General features: G+C 45.1%; 1 long non-coding RNA gene across 1 annotated transcript; it reads right to left on the bottom strand.

Annotated features, from left to right (window-relative positions):
• Positions 1–3075: 3075 nt before the first annotated feature.
• LOC141025600 (uncharacterized) lies at positions 3076–7205 on the bottom strand. Its single transcript, XR_012187573.1, has 3 exons — positions 5479–7205; positions 4633–4721; positions 3076–3410 (listed from the first exon to the last, which is right to left on the bottom strand). It is a non-coding gene; the product is annotated as an uncharacterized lncRNA (long non-coding RNA).
• Positions 7206–18953: the final 11748 nt, after the last annotated feature.

The raw sequence follows: 18953 nt of genomic DNA, 5'->3' as shown, positions 1-18953 counted from the left end.
AGCCACAGGCACTGTTTCAGTTGGCCTTGGCGAATTAGACACATCTGCAACTGGTTCATGAGTTGGCGAAGGAATTTCTCGTTCAGGAGAATTTTCTCTCAGTGTATCAACATCTAGAGGAGGAGGAGCATTCTTATTCGCTATCTTCTTCTACTTCTTCTTGGACGGATCTATGTGCCCCTTGACTAGATCATTGTAACCAGTAACCTTGGTTTGGTGATCAAGGCAGATTTTGTGAATGATTTGATCTAGATCCGAATGAAATCCCAATCTCCTGTGCCGAAGAAGAGTCAAGGCCTTGTTGACATCCACATAAGACTCTTCAAGTTGCCTGATGATAAACTTGGATTTCGTACCTTTCATTCGGTTGTCAAGCTTGGTGAGTTGGGCTGTGAGATCATTGATTTCAACCGAGTCATTTCTCATATCGCTGACCAAATCAGAAGCTTGAGCTATGACTTTAGAGGGAATGGGCAAAGATGCCACTTCTCCATCAAACAAATCTTCAACAAAACGGTCTTGCTGCTCCATGATGAATGTATGATTGAAATAATGCAGTGCATGTGAATCTTGATTCTGTGCAGCAACCTGTGCAGTAGGAGCAGTTGGTGTTGCACTTTGATCGGTCGGAAGCAAATATGCCAGACGTTGAGTCAATTGAGGAGCAAATTCAGCAGCTTTCTCTTTCACAACTTTAGCTCTAGGGGCATTTTGCTCAGCAGGAGGAGCTTTGATTTGCTTCGTCTTTTGCTTCGGAAGCTTTTCTCCTGGCTTGACAGTGCAGACGGGGGCATCAACTACCAAATCCTGAAGATCAATTGCATCAGGATGAAGAGTTGTGTTAACTTTGTCAACCATAGTGACAGTGGTTGCAGGGGTCTTTCTCTTCAGTGGATTCTTCAGAGGAGGAGCAGTTGGAACAACACTTGCTCAGAGATCAGGCAGAACAGTGGATGTAGTGACATTCACATGTTCAGAGAGAGTTGCATCAATTTATTCTCTCGTGAGCGGAGGATCATCTTGATCAGAAGAATCACTTTCAGGTTCAACTGGTTTAGCAGGCCTTTTCTTCGGTGCGCTCTTTTTGCCACAATGCTGCAGATCTGGGATCATTTTTCTGCTTTGAGCAACCTTCAGATTTTCCTTCGGACTTTCTCTTCTCGACGTCTGATTTAATGAGACGATGATTTTGTTCTTCTTTTGCATATTCCTTTTTAGCCTTCTTGGCCCTCTTTTCAGCATTCTTGATGCATTTGGCTTTTTCTTCGGGATAAGAATCCAGTGTCTTAAGAGACGAATCATCAGTGTCGGGCGGTCGAGGTCTTTGTTGGGGTTCACCTGCCCTGATGAGTCCAATTTCACGGCAATCACTCCAGGGGGGATGGAAGGCAAAGGTCTTGTCATATCGAGGATGAACCATCTTGTAGTGGAACCACTTCCAAACCCAGTGATGTTGAATCTTTTGCACCCGCCTCTTTCTCTGAGTTGAATCTTCTCTAGGTACTGTGTTGTAATCATCATGAGAGATGTACTGTGCCGAATTTTTTAGAGGTTGCCTGCCACCTTTTCTTTTCTTCGGAGCATCTGCTTCTTGCTCATTTGGTTCGGGTCTCTTCCTCTTGCTAGTAGAAGGGTCTGCTGTTGGGCCCTTTGCATTTGGTTCTTTAGATTCATTTGCAGTGCCCATGAGTACCTCTTCTTCATCAGCCATACTGTGGGGTTTGGCAGAATCCTCAACAGAATGCATACACCTGTGAATAAGAATAGGTACGAGGGAAAATGGGGACATGGTCACAAATGCTCTTAGTGAATGATTTTTTTGAACAAGTACCATTTTGAGGAAGAATTAGATATAAACTTTGTGAAATGGTTCAACTGAATGAAACAAATAGATCGAGCTAGCAGGTTTGAAGAAAATACTAGACAACGAGCTAGGCATATCGTTCGAGCGAATCATAACACAAACCCTAGATCTGAGACATTCGGATGCGAGGGACAACTACAAACCTCATCCTCACTAGAAGGGTGAAAACCTAGATCTAAGATATGAGGAAATTCAGAGATAAATAACCGTGGATTAACTCGAAGCAAGAAGATTGGAGGTCCGAGTTCGAATCACACGTACCCTAGCTTGGTGACGTGTAGCAACTACGGCACCTCGGAGGAAGATGTCCCGCAACAGCGTGGAATGACTCCGGTGACCCCGGCAGTTAAGCGGCGAAGGGGTTGTCGGCGTCGAGCTCAAGGAGGAGCGCTACGGCGAGGGTTTTGGCAGAGTAGGAACGAGGAGAAAGTGGGTAAAGGTGGACAGAGGAGCGGTGCGGTATATATATAGGCGAATGGAATTAACCACACGCCGAGGATTTTGATGGAACGGTCTCTAAGCAGATACGATTATGATTCAAATATTAGGATGGAGTATCAGATGATGTATTTCATGTGGCAACCGTCATAAAGATCGTGGTCCTGACTTGGGTGGAAAAATCAAAATTTTGGACGGCTTCTGCCAAATTAGATATATCTTTGGACCAAACCTTAATCGTGGTTAAGGACACCAGATAAAGTTTCGTTCCAGATAAAATAGACCATTTGCAACGGAACATCATAGACTGGAAGATATAGAACAAAGGGAAAACAGGGTCCTAGGCATTTCACTCAGCGAGAAAAATACAAACACTCGAGCAAATAGCTATGAGGGAAATGCATTCGGACAAACACTAAAGCTTTTGATCGAGACGAAATTCAATGAAAGAGAATTGTGGCGAAACTCCATATAAGAACTGTGTGACCCCAAGCGTCGCACAATTATCATGGCTCCCGATTAGTCGAGTTCTTCATTAATGTATTCACTCTCAGAAAGAAATTTTCACTTTGTCGAAATTTTCAAACTCTTCGAGTGTTATGCACCCATTCCTTCAATGATGTGGAAGGGGTAGCACGGGTGTTGAGTCCAGCTTACTGCACATTTGTGAAGTCTAGATATTTAGCTCACACCGTAATGCACAGAATCTTTTCTCGTTGAGAGGCTTTGTAGCGCCCAAGATGCGATTCTATCCCAATCACGTGATGAATTCATGAATGGGGAAAAACCGCATTTCGAGCGTATAGCAAGGTGGATATCATTACAACATACCATGTACTGAATAGATGAGAATACAAGATAAAGTCTTACACTCGCCACAAGCTACATCATGAATACAACAATTCATCAATACATAGCAATCATCATACAAAATACCAGGATCCGTCTACGGATGAAATCAAACGAAAAAGAAGAACGACATCCACCTTGCTAGCCCAGGCTCCCCCGACCAGGAACCTATCCCTTGATCGAAGAAGAAGAAGCGGAAGAACTCCAAACAAGCAAGCAACGCTCTCACGTCATAGCATCGCACTACCTATACCTGCAACTGTTGTTGTAGTAATCTGTGAGCCACGAGGAGACTAGCAAAGCTTACTGGGTATGGAAAGGATAAGTGGTGGGGTTGCAGCAAGCGACTAAGCATGGTATGGTGGCTAACTTACGAGTACAAGAATAAGGTGAGAAACTATGCAACAGTCGCAAACTAGTAATGATCAAGAAGTGATCCTAAACTACATATGTTCAAACTTTACCCAACTGTGTTCTTTTCTCGAACTCACCCGAAAAGAGACAGTCACGGTTACGCACGCGGTGGTGTATTTTAATTGAGTTTAGTTCAAGTCCACTACAACCGGATATTGACAAATTCCCATCTGCCACATAACTGCGGGCATGGCTCTCGAAAGTTTAAACCCTACAGGGGTGTCCCAACTTATCCCATGACAAGCTCACGATCTGCGGAGACAATCCTCCATCGTGGGACTCTTCGATCAGACTCCGAATCCCGGTGCACAAGACATTTCGACAATGGTAAAACTAGTCTAGCAAGACCTCCCGGCGTGCTAACACCCTGATAGTAGCCGGGCGTATCTCATCTCAGGCCACGTCCGCATGGGAAAGCCTACGAGTAAAACCAGATCCCCGGGTTGCACCGTGGTGGCCCCGCAGTCTGCCCGTTTGGGACCAACACCATCATCACTGCCCCCCTGTATTATGTTAAATTACTCCTTGGGTAGCGCTAACTCCCTATGCGTCAAATTTAACATCAGGTTTAGTTATTATGTTGAGCAAATGGTAAAACCAATGTTGGGCCTTGCTGGAAGAATTTTTTTCAAAGCGAACTATCAAGAGGGGCCCATAAACCCTCACCTTGTTAGGGACGCAAAATCAAGGAACATAACACCGGTATGACGGAAACTAGCGCGACATGAGTGGAACAAAACACCAGGCAAAAGGCCGAGCCTTCCACCCATTACCAAGTATATATGTGCATTAATTAAGTAAGAGATATTGTGATATCCCATGATATCCATGTCCCAACATGGAACAAACTGCAACTGCACCTGCAACTAGCAACGCTATAAGAGGGGCTGAGCAAAGCGGTAACATAGCCAAACAATGGTTTTCTAGGACGGTGGAAAAGGTTAGAGGCTATCATGGCAATTTGGGAGGCTTTATAAACAAGTGGTAGGTAGCGCGACATAGCGATAGCATCGAGACAACTAGCATAGCAAAGATAGTAGTGAGATCCAAGGTGACGGTGATCTTGCCTGAAATCCCGCTAGGAAGAAGACCGAATCCATGAAGTAGAGGAACCAACGTAGCTGAATGGATCCTCACAATCGCAATGTAACTGGACCTATTGAGAAGAAGCGCAACCGGAAAGAAGCAAACTACATGGTAAACAACCATCACATAAACATGGCATGATGCACAATAAAGTATGATGCATGTCCGGTTTAAAGAGGCATGGCATGGAAAAGTGCAACAAACAATACTACACAAATTAAGTGGAGCTCAATATGCAACGAGTTGCATATTGACAAAACACCACATTCAATTATTTAATTTGCTGTCGTTTAAGCTACTCAACAATATTCAATGTTGTTAAACATGGCAAGAGATGAAGCATAATTAAACTAACTATTTAGGCAAGTTTAAATGAGGCCAAAAATATCAAACAACAATTCTGGTAATCCCCATTTGCATTTAGCAATTTAATGCAAACAACAATTTTAAACATTTTAAATGTTGTTAACATGATGCGGATGACATATAAAAGTTTTATGCAATTTTTATGAAAATGTTGACATGAGCATATTATGAAGCATTTGTCACCATGGTGGAAAGAAAGTGTGCCACGACACCGAATCCAAAAATGATGCCACGACAACATATCGGTTCCGGTAGCTCATGGAGACACCGGTGCAAAAGGAAGTGTGGCGGGAGCGTGTCATGCAAGGATGGTGGGGTGGTCCCGAATACCGGGTTCCCACATGTCGATGGCATAGAAAACGAGGAACGAGCAAGCGGCGATTCAAACATGGTGCAAACATGGGCATCTCATACAACACATCACATGCATTCGTTCACGAGCGGTCGTCTCATCATTATACCTTTGAAGCATGCATTTTCAGAGCAGATCGGGTTCGTCGAGGGAAGTAGTGGTTCACGTTTCGAAGAGGAACGGATATGAGGTCTTCGGCATAGTGGTACACATTTCGTAGACGAACTTGGCGATCCGGAGAGGGTACTTGCCGGATCCACAACACTGTAACCGTTCGTGGAAGAGGAACTTGATGTTCACGGTTCTCGCAAAGATGTCCTGGTACTTGGGGTCTTCAGACTTGCCGATCCCGGTTCTTCTGATGGTAGTGGTACAAGGTCACCGTGGAACTTGCATTCCGGTCCTGTAGTCGTACTAGGCATCGGTGGATCTCCGAGGAACTTGGCGTATCCAAAATGAGCAAGGCAAAAAACCCTCGTTCAGCGGTGCTCGAACTTGGCAAAAACCACGAAGGCGTCCTTGGGCGTTCCTCGTTGCCGCGTCTTGGCAGCGACCAGAGGGGCGACGAGGCCAGCGGGGCAGCAAGGTGGGTGGAGCTCTTCTGCGTGCTAGCCGTGAAGGGGCAGCAACCGAAGATGGTCGGGTCGGGCGTCGGGGTTAAAGGCCGGTGGATGCTGTCTGGCCAAGGACGAAGCCGGAGAAGCAGGGGAGGAGCTGGGAAGCAGCGACTGCAGCAGGAGCTTGGGGTCGTCCATGGCGATGCAGGCGGGGCGCGGTCAACGGGAGTGGTCGAGGCACCAGCTCCTGTTGTTCGATGCAGGGTGAAGCAGAGGGCGTCGTGGCTGAGCGTGCTGATGCAGAAGCAGTGTCGCAGGGCAGAGCTTGGTCGTGGTGGCGGCTGGGTTCCTGCCAGTGGAGGACCGGGAACAGGCGAGCAGAGGAGGCGCGGTCGGCGCCTGAGCTATCGTCGTGTCCGTGGTTCTGGACGACGAAGATGTGAGGCAGGGCGACGCGAGCGGCTGCGCTGGCGTCGGGACTTGGCGCGGAAGACGGCGAGGGGCTCCAGGAACGAGATGGCAGCGGGCGGAGGCACGGGTCCGGGCGGTTCGACTGCGGAGGGAGGAGCGGCACGGCTCTGGCTGGCGCGGAGGCGGAGAGGCGCGGGGCGTGCTTGGTGACGAGGCGGCCCTGGTCGCGGGCGCGCGAGGAAGAGAAGGAGGCGAGCGCGACGTGGCTAACGACGGAGACCACCTCAGGATCGGGGGAGGAGGACGGCGGGTCGCTGGCGAAGATGGCCGGGAGGAGGGGAACGGGCGAGGCACGGTGCTGTGCTGCGCTCTCTCTCGGACGGCGCATCGAGGGAGGAGGGATCGAGCAGGGCTCTCCCTGGCTCGATGCGTGCGTGTGTGAGAGTGGCGGCGGTGTGGAGGACGAGAGGGAGAGGTCGAGAGGAGGGGTCGGACCTAGGGTTTAGGAGGGTTAGGTGGGCCTGGGAGGCCGGCCCAGTGGAGAGGGAGGCTGCTGGGCTCTCCACTCCCTCTCTCATATTTCCTTTAACAGAAAAGCATTAGAGAGAAGAAAAGAAAGAGGGGGTTAGGGAAAGAATTTGAGCATGCGGATAATTTTCAGGGACTCATAAAAATGAGCTTGATCCAATAAAATAGAAGTGAGCGTGTGTGTGAAGATTGGATTCGAACTCGTTTGAATTAAATTCAAATGAGTTTGAATAAGAAGTGGGTATTCGGTAGGTCCAAAAATATTGAGAATTTGGGAGGAGCCTCGATAAATGGGAAAGGAATTGTTGGCAAAGTTTGGAGGTGCAACTTGAAGCATAAGAGGCATGGAATTAAATTGCAAGTGAGTTCATGGGTAATTTCCAAAGATAATGGAATATTTTAATATAGCTCCCTAATAATATTGGGAGACTTTTATATGTTGTAAAGTGAAATCACCATGTGCATTTCCCTCGATATAAATAGATCAACGATCTATGCAATTTATTTAGTTGAGTTTTAAAAAGGGTTGCATGATGACATGATGCAATGCAAATGATGCAAAATGAATGCGACGAACAAAACAAATCACACGACGAATCTCGGAATCCATGGAAGGCATCTGGAGCGCCGGTCTTGGGGCGTCACAACTCTCCTCCACTTACAAGAGATCTCGACCCGAGATCTAAGGATGGCACCGGGGAGAAACGGAAGAGGAAGAGATAAAACAAAGTTGCTTCTTTGACAAACGAGTGAAACCAATGAACCTTAAGAGGTTGAAAAATTGAAAGAAAGAACACAACAGAGTTGAACACAATTGAGAGCACTCCGGTACAAAAGAGAAACAAGGAACACCATGTGAATCTTGGAGGTTGCAAAGCTATGAATGACGAGCACAATGGACAAGAAGGAATTGAAACCACTCTGGTTGAAATGAGATAAACAAGGAACAAGGAAGAACAAATTCGGACAACACTCCGGTTGAAAAGAGATGCAAGACTTGATAAGATGAAAATAACTTGAGCAGAGGACACAACACTCTTGCTAAACGGATAAGCAAGGAAAAGAACATGATATTTACAAAATGAGATGATGGGTCGAAGAGAGTAACGTCACAATCCTATAGAACAAATGTAAGAATGGAATCAGAAGAACGGAGAAGAAAACAACATCTTCTACCTCAAATGAATTTGAAAGAGCATCCTTAGGAGAAGGGTTGAACGGAGTTGTTGGAAAACCAACAAAGAAAAGAGTAAGCTTGTTGTGGGCTTATGGAAAACATCTCAAAATTTGAGGTGAAATTCGGCCACTAACGAAAACAATGATTGATTGAGATGAATGAAGAGATGAACACTTCTTTCTCCGAGAGGACAGGAGAAAACTTGAATCATTGATGAGCACCACAAATAACAACATTCCCAATGGAAGGCTTTAGGTGAACTCTATACGAAGATAACCTCAAATGAAAAAAATAGATGGGTTGAAACAACTCATGAATGAAGAGAAAACGATGGTTTAAATATCCCATTCTTGTGAATCAAGAATGATATACTACCACCTCAAAAGATAAGGGAGAACAATTGCACTTCAGAATGCAAGATGAAGAATGCTTGAGCTCCTCCAACAAGAATCTTGGAGAACACTTCGAGAAGGAATTAAATCCTTGATGAACCACCATGAAGAAACTCTTGAAGAACTCCGGTGATCGCAAAGAAAGGAAGATTGAAAAGAATAAGACGAATCCTTGCATTGATTAGATGGAGCTTCGCGATGATATAACCGAGAAAACTTGGAACTACGAAAAAGAAAGATGAACAATTGAAACCAAGAATTTTGATGAACCTCCGGAATCGGAATTGAATTTACACGATGAAACAAGAATAAGAATTACATTATGCTTATCCTTCATCAATTAAATTGATGACCCACAATGGATTTGGCATACTACTCATTCTCGTTGAAAGGGGTTAAGGAGAGATATAGCGCAAACTTGAATAAGGTCTTCAACGAATCGCCAGTAGGATTTTGGAAGGAACAAATGAATTGAAATGGTAACAAGAGAAGAGGAATCTTGAATAGACCACCATAAGATTTGAAAACGAACGAAGATACTTGAGGGAATTTAGATATGAGAGCACGAAGAGATCATAAGCTGACTAGAGAATACTTGAACGATGCACCCGAAGAATGGGAAAACGAGAGCAGAAAGTTGAAAATGAATAATTTTGAGATGATGGGCTCCGGAGAATCAAACTGAAAAGACTCCTGAATTGCTCTGGATGGGTGAAAAGAATTCTCACAATGGAAAACAATTATGAGAGGATGGCATAATGCTAGAACCATGAATCTTTGGAAGAACGGGTAAGGATTTAGGAGGAACTCTTCTTCGGTCTTCAAAATCCAAGAATGACAATGAGAAACACCACCATGATTTGTTGAGGCACTCCGGAATAGAAAGGTTGAGCGAAAGATGAAAACAATTTGAAAAAATATTGAAGAAGGCATAAGAGTGATGGAAATCCATTCTTACATCAAACATTGAAAAGAATTTGAGAATAGCTCCGGAAAAAATTAGAAGAGTCAGGTAAGATCCTGGGAAAAGACCCGTGGGTTAGGGCCCACTCAAAGAAACACCGTTGAACAATTTTAAGGAGAGACCGCACCGGTCGAATTAGATGGCTTGAATAAGGTAAGAACCTCAAAATAGCTTGAAAGTATTAAGAATGGAGACTTGAATCTTCTGAGATATCTTCAGCACTCCAAAACAAATGAATAGCGAGAAGTGAACGATTCAGAGGGTGGACCGGCATGAGAAAGCATTTGGAAAAGGAGGAAATGGTATGATCAACACCGAAAGCTTGAATTGAATCCACCGGATAAGAAAAAGAACGAAGAATGATGAACATGAAACTCCTGACCATCTTCATGATAATCACCGGGTACAAACATTGATTGGAAAGAATGAAGAGACTTCACATGAATAAAATGGATAGTTGATTTGATATCTCTGAGTCTTTGAAGAAAAAGGGTGGGAGGGTGGGAAAACAAAGGCAACTTCGGGACGGATGAAACGAACAATGTTGGGAAAACTGAGAGGTGATCTTCCGAATGAGGAAAATGATAGGATCATCTTGACGAGAAGCAAACCGGTTGGAAAAGAATTGACATGACAATCTCGATAAACAAGAAGGATTAGCATCCACATAGAAAGATGGGAACATTGTTTAGAAAAGGTATGGAATCCACATTTGACTTCGAAGCAACTTGAATACCACAACACAAAATATAAAAAAGGATTGGCTTGCAGAATAAGCCAGAAACAAACATATGATAGACCCCATATCGTATCATGTGTCTGTTGGAAAGATATCCTACGTGATACTTGAATTCCCACCTATTAACTCCCGAAACTTTCTGGTTATGCAATCTGGTGTTGGGGATACAGGGAGGCACAAATATATCACACAACTAACAAGCCCTACGCTCCAACTGTATCCATCCGTCAACACATAACCAAGAAACCTTCAGAAATCGTGTACCTCAGACCTTCGAAAACATCCGATATACTAGTTGTGGCAATACATCTGATCGCTCTCCCCAGTACTAGGTGTCGTCAAACTACTCTCACCACAAAGAGTATAGAAGCGTTTTCGATGTCGGCGCCCTCTGGTATTCTGGAACTCAAATGATAAGCACTGTAACAAAAACACCTTGGAGTTCAACTCCCCAGGACACTGCCAAAACCCCTAAATGTCAGGAGGCACCAAGACAGAATTTCCGTCACAATGATATCGCATCGATCCAACAATACCCGTGTGATCCTAAAAAATTGAGTGAAAAAGAGTAGAGTGAAGTCAAAACATCTACGTCGGGAGTCCTCACCATAGAGACGAAGGAGATAAGGAGTAAAAAGAATTCCTACTCTCCGATATAACTAAGACTCAAAATAGTTTTCTTTCTAGACTCAACATCGTCAGCAGTTCGATCAATCAAGGGGCTCCTAAGGTCGGTAAGACTCTAATACCAACTTGTAGCGCCCAAGATGCGATTCTATCCCAATCACGTGACGAATTCATGATTGGGGCACAACCGCATTTCGAGCGCATAGCAAGGTGGATATCATTAGAACATACCATGTACTGAATGGATGAGAATACAAGATAAAGACTTACACTTGCCACAAGCTACATCATGAATACAACAATTCCTCAATACATAACAATCATCATACAAAATACTAGGATCCGACTACGGATGAAATCAAACGAAAAAGAAGAACGACATCCACCCTGCTAGCCCAGGCTCCCCTGACCCGGAACCTATCCCTTGATCGAAGAAGAAGAAGCGGAAGAACTCCAAACAAGCAAGCAACGCTCTCACGTCATAGCATCGCATTACATGTAATTGCAACTGTTGTTGTAGTAATCCGTGAGCCACGAGGACTCATCAATCCCATTACCATGGGTATCAAGACTAGCAAAGCTTAATGGGTATGGAAAGGATAAGTGGTGGGGTTGCAGCAAGCGACTAAGCATGGTATGGTGGCTAACTTACGAGTACAAGAATAAAGTGAGAAACTACGCACCAATCGCAAACTAGTAATGATCAAGAAGTGATCCTGAACTACTTACGTTCAAACATTACCCAACCGTGTTCTCTTCTCGTACGCACCCGAAAAGAGACAGTCACAATTACGCGCGCGGTTGGTGTATTTCAGTTGAATTTAGTTCAAGTCCACTACAATCGGATATTAGCAAATTCCCATCTGCCACATAACCGTGGGCACGGCTCTCGAAAGTTTAAAACCTGCAGGGGTGTCCCAACTTAGCCCATAACAAGCTCACGATCCACGTAGACAATCCTCCATCGCAGGACCCTCCGATCAGACTCGGAATCCTGGTGTACAAGACATTTCGAAAATGGTAAAACTAGTCCAGCAAGACCTCCCGATGTGCTGACACCCTAATAGTAGCCGCGTGTATCTCGTCTCAGGCCACGTCCGGATGGGAAAGCCTACGAGTAAAACCAGATCCCCGGGTTGCCCCGTGGTGGCCCCGCAGTCTGCCCGTTTGGGACCAACACCATCAGCACTGCCCCCCTGTATTATGTTAAATTACTCCCCGGGTAGCGCTAACTCCCTATGCGTCAAATTTAATATCAGGTTTAGTTATTATGTTGAGCAAATGGTAAAACCAATGTTGGGCCTTGCTGGAAGAGTTTTATTCAAAGCGATCTGTCAAGAGGGGCCCATAAACCCTCATTGTGTTAGGGACGCAAAATCAAGGAACATAATGCCGGTATGACGGAAACTAGGGCAGCATTAGTGGAGCAAAACACCAGGCAAAAGGCCGAGCCTTCCACCCATAACCAAATATATATGTGCATTAATTGAATAAGAGATATTGTGATATCCCATGATATCCATATCCCAACATGAAACAAACTGCAACTGCACCTGCAACTAGCAACGCTATAAGAGGGGCTGAGCAAAGCAGTAACATAGCCAAACAACGGTTTGCTAGGACGGTGGAAAAGGTTAGAGGCTATCATGGCAATTTCGGAGGATTGATAAACAAGTGGTAGGTAGCGTGACATAGCGATAGTATCGAGACAACCAGCGTAGGAAGATAGTAGTGAGATTAAAGATAACGGGCATCTTGCTTGAAATCCCGTTAGGAAGAAGACTGAATCCATGAAGTAGACGAACCAACGTAGCCGAATAGATCCTTACAATCGCAATGTAACCGGACCTATTGAGAAGAAGCGCAACTAAAAAGAAGAAAACAACATGGTAAACAAACATCACATAAACATGGCATGATGCACAATCAAGTATGATGCATGTCCGGTTTAAAGAGGCATGGCATGACAAAGTGGAGCTCAATATGCAACAAGTTGCATATTGACAAAACACCACATTCAATTATTTAATTTGCTGTCGTTTAAGCTACTCAACAATATTCAATGTTGTTAAACATGGCAAGAGATGAAGCATAATTAAACTAACTATTTAGGCAACTTTAAATGAGGCCAAAAATATCGAACAACAATACCGGTAATCCCCACTTGCATTTAGCAATTTAATGTAAACAACAATTTCAAACATTTTAAATGTTGTTAAGATGATGCAGATGACATACAAGTTTTATGCAATTTTTATGAAAATGTTGACATGAGCATATTATGAAGCATTTGTCACCATGGTGGAAAGGAAGTGTGCCACGGCAACAAATCCGAAAATGATGCCACGACAACATATCGGTTCCGGTAGCTCATGGAGATACCGGTGCAAAAAGGAAGTGTGGTGGGAGCGTGCCATGCAAGGATGGAGGGGTGATCCCGGATACCGGATTCCCACATGTCGATGGGATGGAAAACGAGGAACGAGCAAGCGACGATTCGCACATGGTGCAAACGTGGGCATCTCATACAACACATCACATGCATTCGTTCACGAGCAGTCATCTCGTCATTATACCTTTGAAGCGTGTATTTTCGGAGCGGATCGGGTTCGTCGAGGAAAGTAGTGGTTCACGTTTCGAAGAGGAACGGATCTGAGGTCTTCGGCGTAGTGGTACACATTTCGTAGACGAACTTGGCGATCCGGAGAGGGTACTTGGCGGGTCCACAATAATGTAGCCGTTCATGGCAGAGGAACTTGATGTTCATGGTTCTCCCAAAGATGTTGTGGTACTTGGGGTCTTCGGACTTGCCGATCTCGGTTCTTGTGACGGTAGTGGTACAAGATCACCATGGAAGTTGCGTTCCGGTCCTGTAGTCATACTAAGGCATCGGTGGATCTCCGAGGAACTTGGCGTATCCAAAATGAGAAAGGCAAAAACCCCTCATTCAGTGGTGGTCGAACTTGGCAAAAACCACGAAGGAGTCCTTAGGCGTTCCTGGTTGCCGCTTCTTTGGCAGCGACAAGAGGGGCGACGAGGCCAGGAGGGCAGCATGGTGGGTGGAGCTCTTGTCCGTGCTGGCCGTGAAGGGGCAGCAACCGAAGATGGCCGGGTCGGGCGTCGGGGTTGAAGGCCGGTGGATGCTGTCGGGCCGAGGACGAAGTCGGAGAAGCAGGGGAGGAGCTGGGATGCAGCGACTGCAGCAGGAGCTTGGGGTCATCCATGGCGATGCAGGCGGGGCGCGGTCAACAGGAGCGGTCGAGGCACCAGCTCTTGTCGTTCGATGCAGGGTGAAGCAGAGGCCATCGCGGCTGAGCGTGCTGATGCAGAAGCGGTGTCGCGGGGCAGAGCTTGGTCGCGGTGGCAGCTGGGTTCCTGCCGGTGGAGGACCGGGAACAGGCGAGCAGAGGAGGCGGGGCCAGCGGCTGAGCTATCGTCGTGTCCGTGGCTCTGGATGACGACGATGTGAGGCAGGGCACCGCGAGCGGCTGCGCTGGCGTTGGGACTTGGCGCGGAAGACGGCGAGGGGCTCCAGGAAGGAGATGGCGGCGGGCGGAGGCACGGGTCCGGGCGGTTCGACTACGGAGGGAGGAGCGGCGCGGCTCCGGCTGGCGTGGAGGCGGAGATGCACGGGGCGAGCTTGCTGACGAGGCGGCCCTGGTCGCGGGCGCACGAGGAAGAGAAGGAGGCGAGCGCGAGGTGGCTGCGACGGAGAGCACCTCAGGCTCGGGGGAGGAGGACGGCAGGTCGCGGGCGAAGATGGCCGGGAGTAGGGGATCGGGCCAGGTGTGGTGCTGCTCTCTCTCTCTCTCTCTGACGGCGCATCGAGGGAGGAGGGGATCGAGCAGGGCTCTCCCTGGCTCGATGCGTGCGTGTGTGAGAGTGGCGGCGGTGTGGAGGACGAGAGGGAGAGGTCGAGAGGAGGGGTCGGGCCTAGGGTTTAAGATGGTTAGGTGGGCCTGGGAGGCCGGCCCAGTGGAGAAGGAGGCTGCTGGGCTCTCCACTACCTCTCTCATATTCCTTTAACAGAAAAGCATTAGAGGGAAGAAAAGGAAGAGGGGGTTAGGGAAAGAAATTGAGCATGCGAACAATTTTCCCGGACTCATAAAAATGAGCTTGATCCAAGAAAATAGAAGTGAGCGTGTGTGTGAAGATTGGATTCAAACTCGTTTGAATTAAATTCAAATGAGTTTGAATAAGAAGTGGGTATTCGGTAGGTCCAAAAATATTGAGAATTTAGGAGGAGCCTCGATAAATAGGAAACCATGGAAGGCATCTGGAGCGCCGGTCTTGGGGCATCACAGGCTTGGTAAAAATATCAGCGAGATTGTCTTCGGTGTTGACGTGATTGATAACGATATCCTCTCGAGCAACACGATCGTGAATAAAATGATGTCTAGTGGCAATGTGCTTCGTGCAAACTAATGATGCAATGATTGTGTGCAATTTTGATGGCACTCTCATTATCACAATATAGAGGGATATGCTTGACCTTGATGCCATAATCCTTCAGATTCTGCTTCATGCACAATAACTGAGTGCAACAAGAGCCAGCAGCAATATATTCGGCCTCAGTCGTAGACAGAGATACACGATTCTGCTTCCTAGATGACCAACAGAACAAAGATCTACCGAGGAAATGACATGTGCCCGAGGTAGATTTCCTATCAACCAAGTCACCAGCCCAATCTAAGTATGAGTATCCAACAAGATCAAACTGTACTCCCTTAGGATACCATAAACCTAAGGTGGGGGTGTGAGCCAAATATCTCACAATGCGCTTGACCGCTTGGTGATGCGATTCTTTCGGTGCAGCTTGATAGCGGGCACACATACAAACACTCAACATAATGTCAGATCTTGATGCACAAAGATAAAGAAGATATCCAATCATAGAACGATAAGCTTTCTGATCGTAATCCTTACCATACACATCTGCATCCGGCTTACTATTCGTGGGCATTGGAGTTTTATAGCCCTTCAGTTTGGAGTCTTGCATTTTGAACTTATTCAGACACTCTTTCAGATTTTTCTCCTGAGAAATGAAAATGCCATTTGCTTGTTGACGTATTTGCAGTCCGAGAAAGAATTTGAGTTCCCGCTTCATGGACATTTGATATTTATCGGACATCATTTTCCCGAATTCTAAGCTGCAAACATTGTTAGTACAGTCGAAGATAATATCATCCACATATATTTGACAAACGAATAAATCATTGTCAACTGCACGAGTGAAAAGTGTGGGGTCTGTGGATCCTGACTTGAAACCTTTGTCGAGCAAAAACTTCTTCAGGGTATCATACCATGCTAGAGGGGCTTGCTTTAGCCCACATAAAGCATTCTTCAACCTGAAAACTTTGTTAGGAAACTCAGGGTGTTCAAAGCCAGGTGGTTGTCTAATATAAACTTCCTCATCAACTTCAACATTTAGGATGGCACTTTTCACATCCATTTGATAAAGCAAGATGTCATTGTAATTTGCATAAGCAAGAAGAATGCGAATTGCCTCATGGCATGCAACAGGTGCATATGTTTCACCAAAATCAATACCTTCTACCTAAGTGTACCCTTGAGCAACACGTCGTGCCTTGTTTCTCACCACAATGCCATTTTCATCTTGCTTATTGCGGAAAATCCATTTTTGTGCCGATGATATTGTGCTTCTTGGGATTTGATTTGCCAACCAATTTCCATACAACATTCAATTCGAATTGCACCAACTCCTCTTGCATGGCATTCATCCAATCCGAACCATTCATGGTTTCTTCATACATCGTAGGTTCTGCTAGTGAAACAAAGGAGAAACTGCCGCAGTAGTTAGCCAAACGAGTGCGTGAATGAGTTGTGGGTCGATAACCTAGATTCTCAATTTCATTAAGAATTAGTGAAGGATCAACTCGATTTGCCACACGGGGATGAGCATTTGTATCATCATTTCCTTCAGGATTGCCATTTTGATTGGCAATTGGATTTTGATTTCCATTTCCATTCGGAGGAGCATTTGCTTCGGCAGTGGTTTGACGAGTTCTGCTTTGAGTCATAGGAGCATCATCATCAGAGGATTCATGTGCTTTTCCTTCAACAGGCTTGACGCTCCCAATGGTGATTTGTTGAAAGCATCCGATATCAATGGTTCATCTATCACATTTGGTAGGTGCTCCTTTTGAGTGCCGTTAGATTCATCAAACCGCACATTTACCATTTCCATAACTTTCATGTGCTGAGAGTCATAGACATGATATGTATGCGAGTTTGAGCCATAACCAAGAAGAAAACCTTCATGTTCCTTAGGTGCAAACTTGGAAGAGTGATCCATATCAAGAATGTAACAAGGTGCCCCAAAAACACGTAGATAAGAAACATTAGGTTTCTTGCCAGTGATAAGCTCATATGAAGTTTTCTTAAGTAACTTGTGAAGATAAACACGATTGATAACATGACAAGCAGTGTTAATAGCATCAGCCCAGAAGCAAATGGGAGTTTTGTACTCACTCAGAATTGTTCTCGCCATTTCAATGAGAGTTCTGTTCTTTCATTAAACAACTCCATCCTGTTGGGGAGTGTAAATAGCAGAGAACTCATGAGTAATACCACAGTACTGTAGGATGCTGCTCACGCGACACTACAATTAGAGACCCTTCGACAAAATTATGTGTAATGCATTAATCACAAACGGTGATGTATAAAAACCGTAAAAAAAAGATGAAAAATGTTTGCGATGGCGGAAACATCAAACACGGTTCAGATTTTCGTTGCGTGTGCGATGCAGGGCATATGGCTCAGTTCAATGAACTATTTGCGATGAGCCAGAATAATAGAAATGGGCAGCCAGATGAAGGTGTGTGCGATATATGGCATATAGTTCACTCGGATAAACTGTTTGTGGCGAGCAAAGACAACAGAAACGGTCAGCCAAATCAAGGTGTGTGTGATATATGACATACAGTTCACTTGGATCAACTGTTTTCGATTAGGCAACGCAACAGAAATGGTTAGCCAGATCAAGGTCTGCGCGATAGAGGGCATACAGTTCATTACAATGAATTGTTTGCGTTCATCCGAGAGAACAGAAATGGTTCAACTTAACAAGATGTGTGTGATACGCGGCAAACAGGTCCGTATTCAGAAATGTGTGCGAAGATCGAAAATAACACAGACGATTCCTGCTAATAAGCTGTGTGTGTTGTGGGCAAATGCTTGCTGGTATACAATTGTCAGCGATTGATGAAATCATCACCCACGGGTTGCCTAGTATGGTCCGTGTGCGATGTCATTGCACACAGAACAACATCATATGTACTTATAACTTATAGGGACTTGATTCCACAAACAGATTGAACATCCAATTACATAGGTGGCTAGTACACACATGACCTTTGCACACACCAAAGTATGTTCCAAAATGCCTAGAAACCTCAAATAATGTATAAAAAGGCAAAACAAACCCTGTATAATTTCATATTTTTAGGACGAAACTCATGTAGTTGAATGTTGCCTGTCTAAAATAAATCAAGGCGGGAAGAGATAGCGTATGTCGTTTCGCACACATAGGTGACAAGTTCTCTCTCGGAACGATGAGCCTTTTTGAGAGAAGTTCTGATCTGTAAGAAGTTTATACCAAAACTTGTCACAAATTGGACTAATTTTTTACCACAGCATATTGGTGCCATGGCATAATACCATGCCAAGTTTCATGATTTTCAGGTGAGTTTTTGGATTTATAGTATTTTTAAAACCAGGTTTCTCAATGTTTACTGTCGAGTCGACACGGCCTTGGATATGCTTTTTCCTCGTGGGTCCCAAATGTCAGAATCCAAATCTGCCAGTACCATGCAGGTTTTCTTATTAAGAATTACATCACATTTGGTGTGCTAGCTGAAAATAATTTTGTGGGTGCTAGCGGGTGCTAAGAACTTGCGGGTTCTGTAATGATCACTGATCTCAAGGATCCCGCAAGAATGATGTTCTTTCCCTATGTTGTGAATGCTTATAATATTTATGTCTTAATTAAAGAAATGGCAACACATTGGACTTGTATGAAAAGAAAATATTGGTCAAAGCCGAGTAGAAAAGGGCAAGAATATCTAACTCCAGCTTACAAAACATACAAAAGTACGAGGATAAATTGTTCACATAACCCAGAATGAACAGGGCAATAACGTCTAACTCAACCAAAGTTTTCGGCAGTC

This window comes from Aegilops tauschii, chromosome 6 (assembly GCF_002575655.3).
Source record: "Aegilops tauschii subsp. strangulata cultivar AL8/78 chromosome 6, Aet v6.0, whole genome shotgun sequence".
Taxonomy (NCBI): domain Eukaryota; kingdom Viridiplantae; phylum Streptophyta; class Magnoliopsida; order Poales; family Poaceae; genus Aegilops; species Aegilops tauschii.
This window is presented reverse-complemented; position numbering and strand designations above follow the sequence as displayed.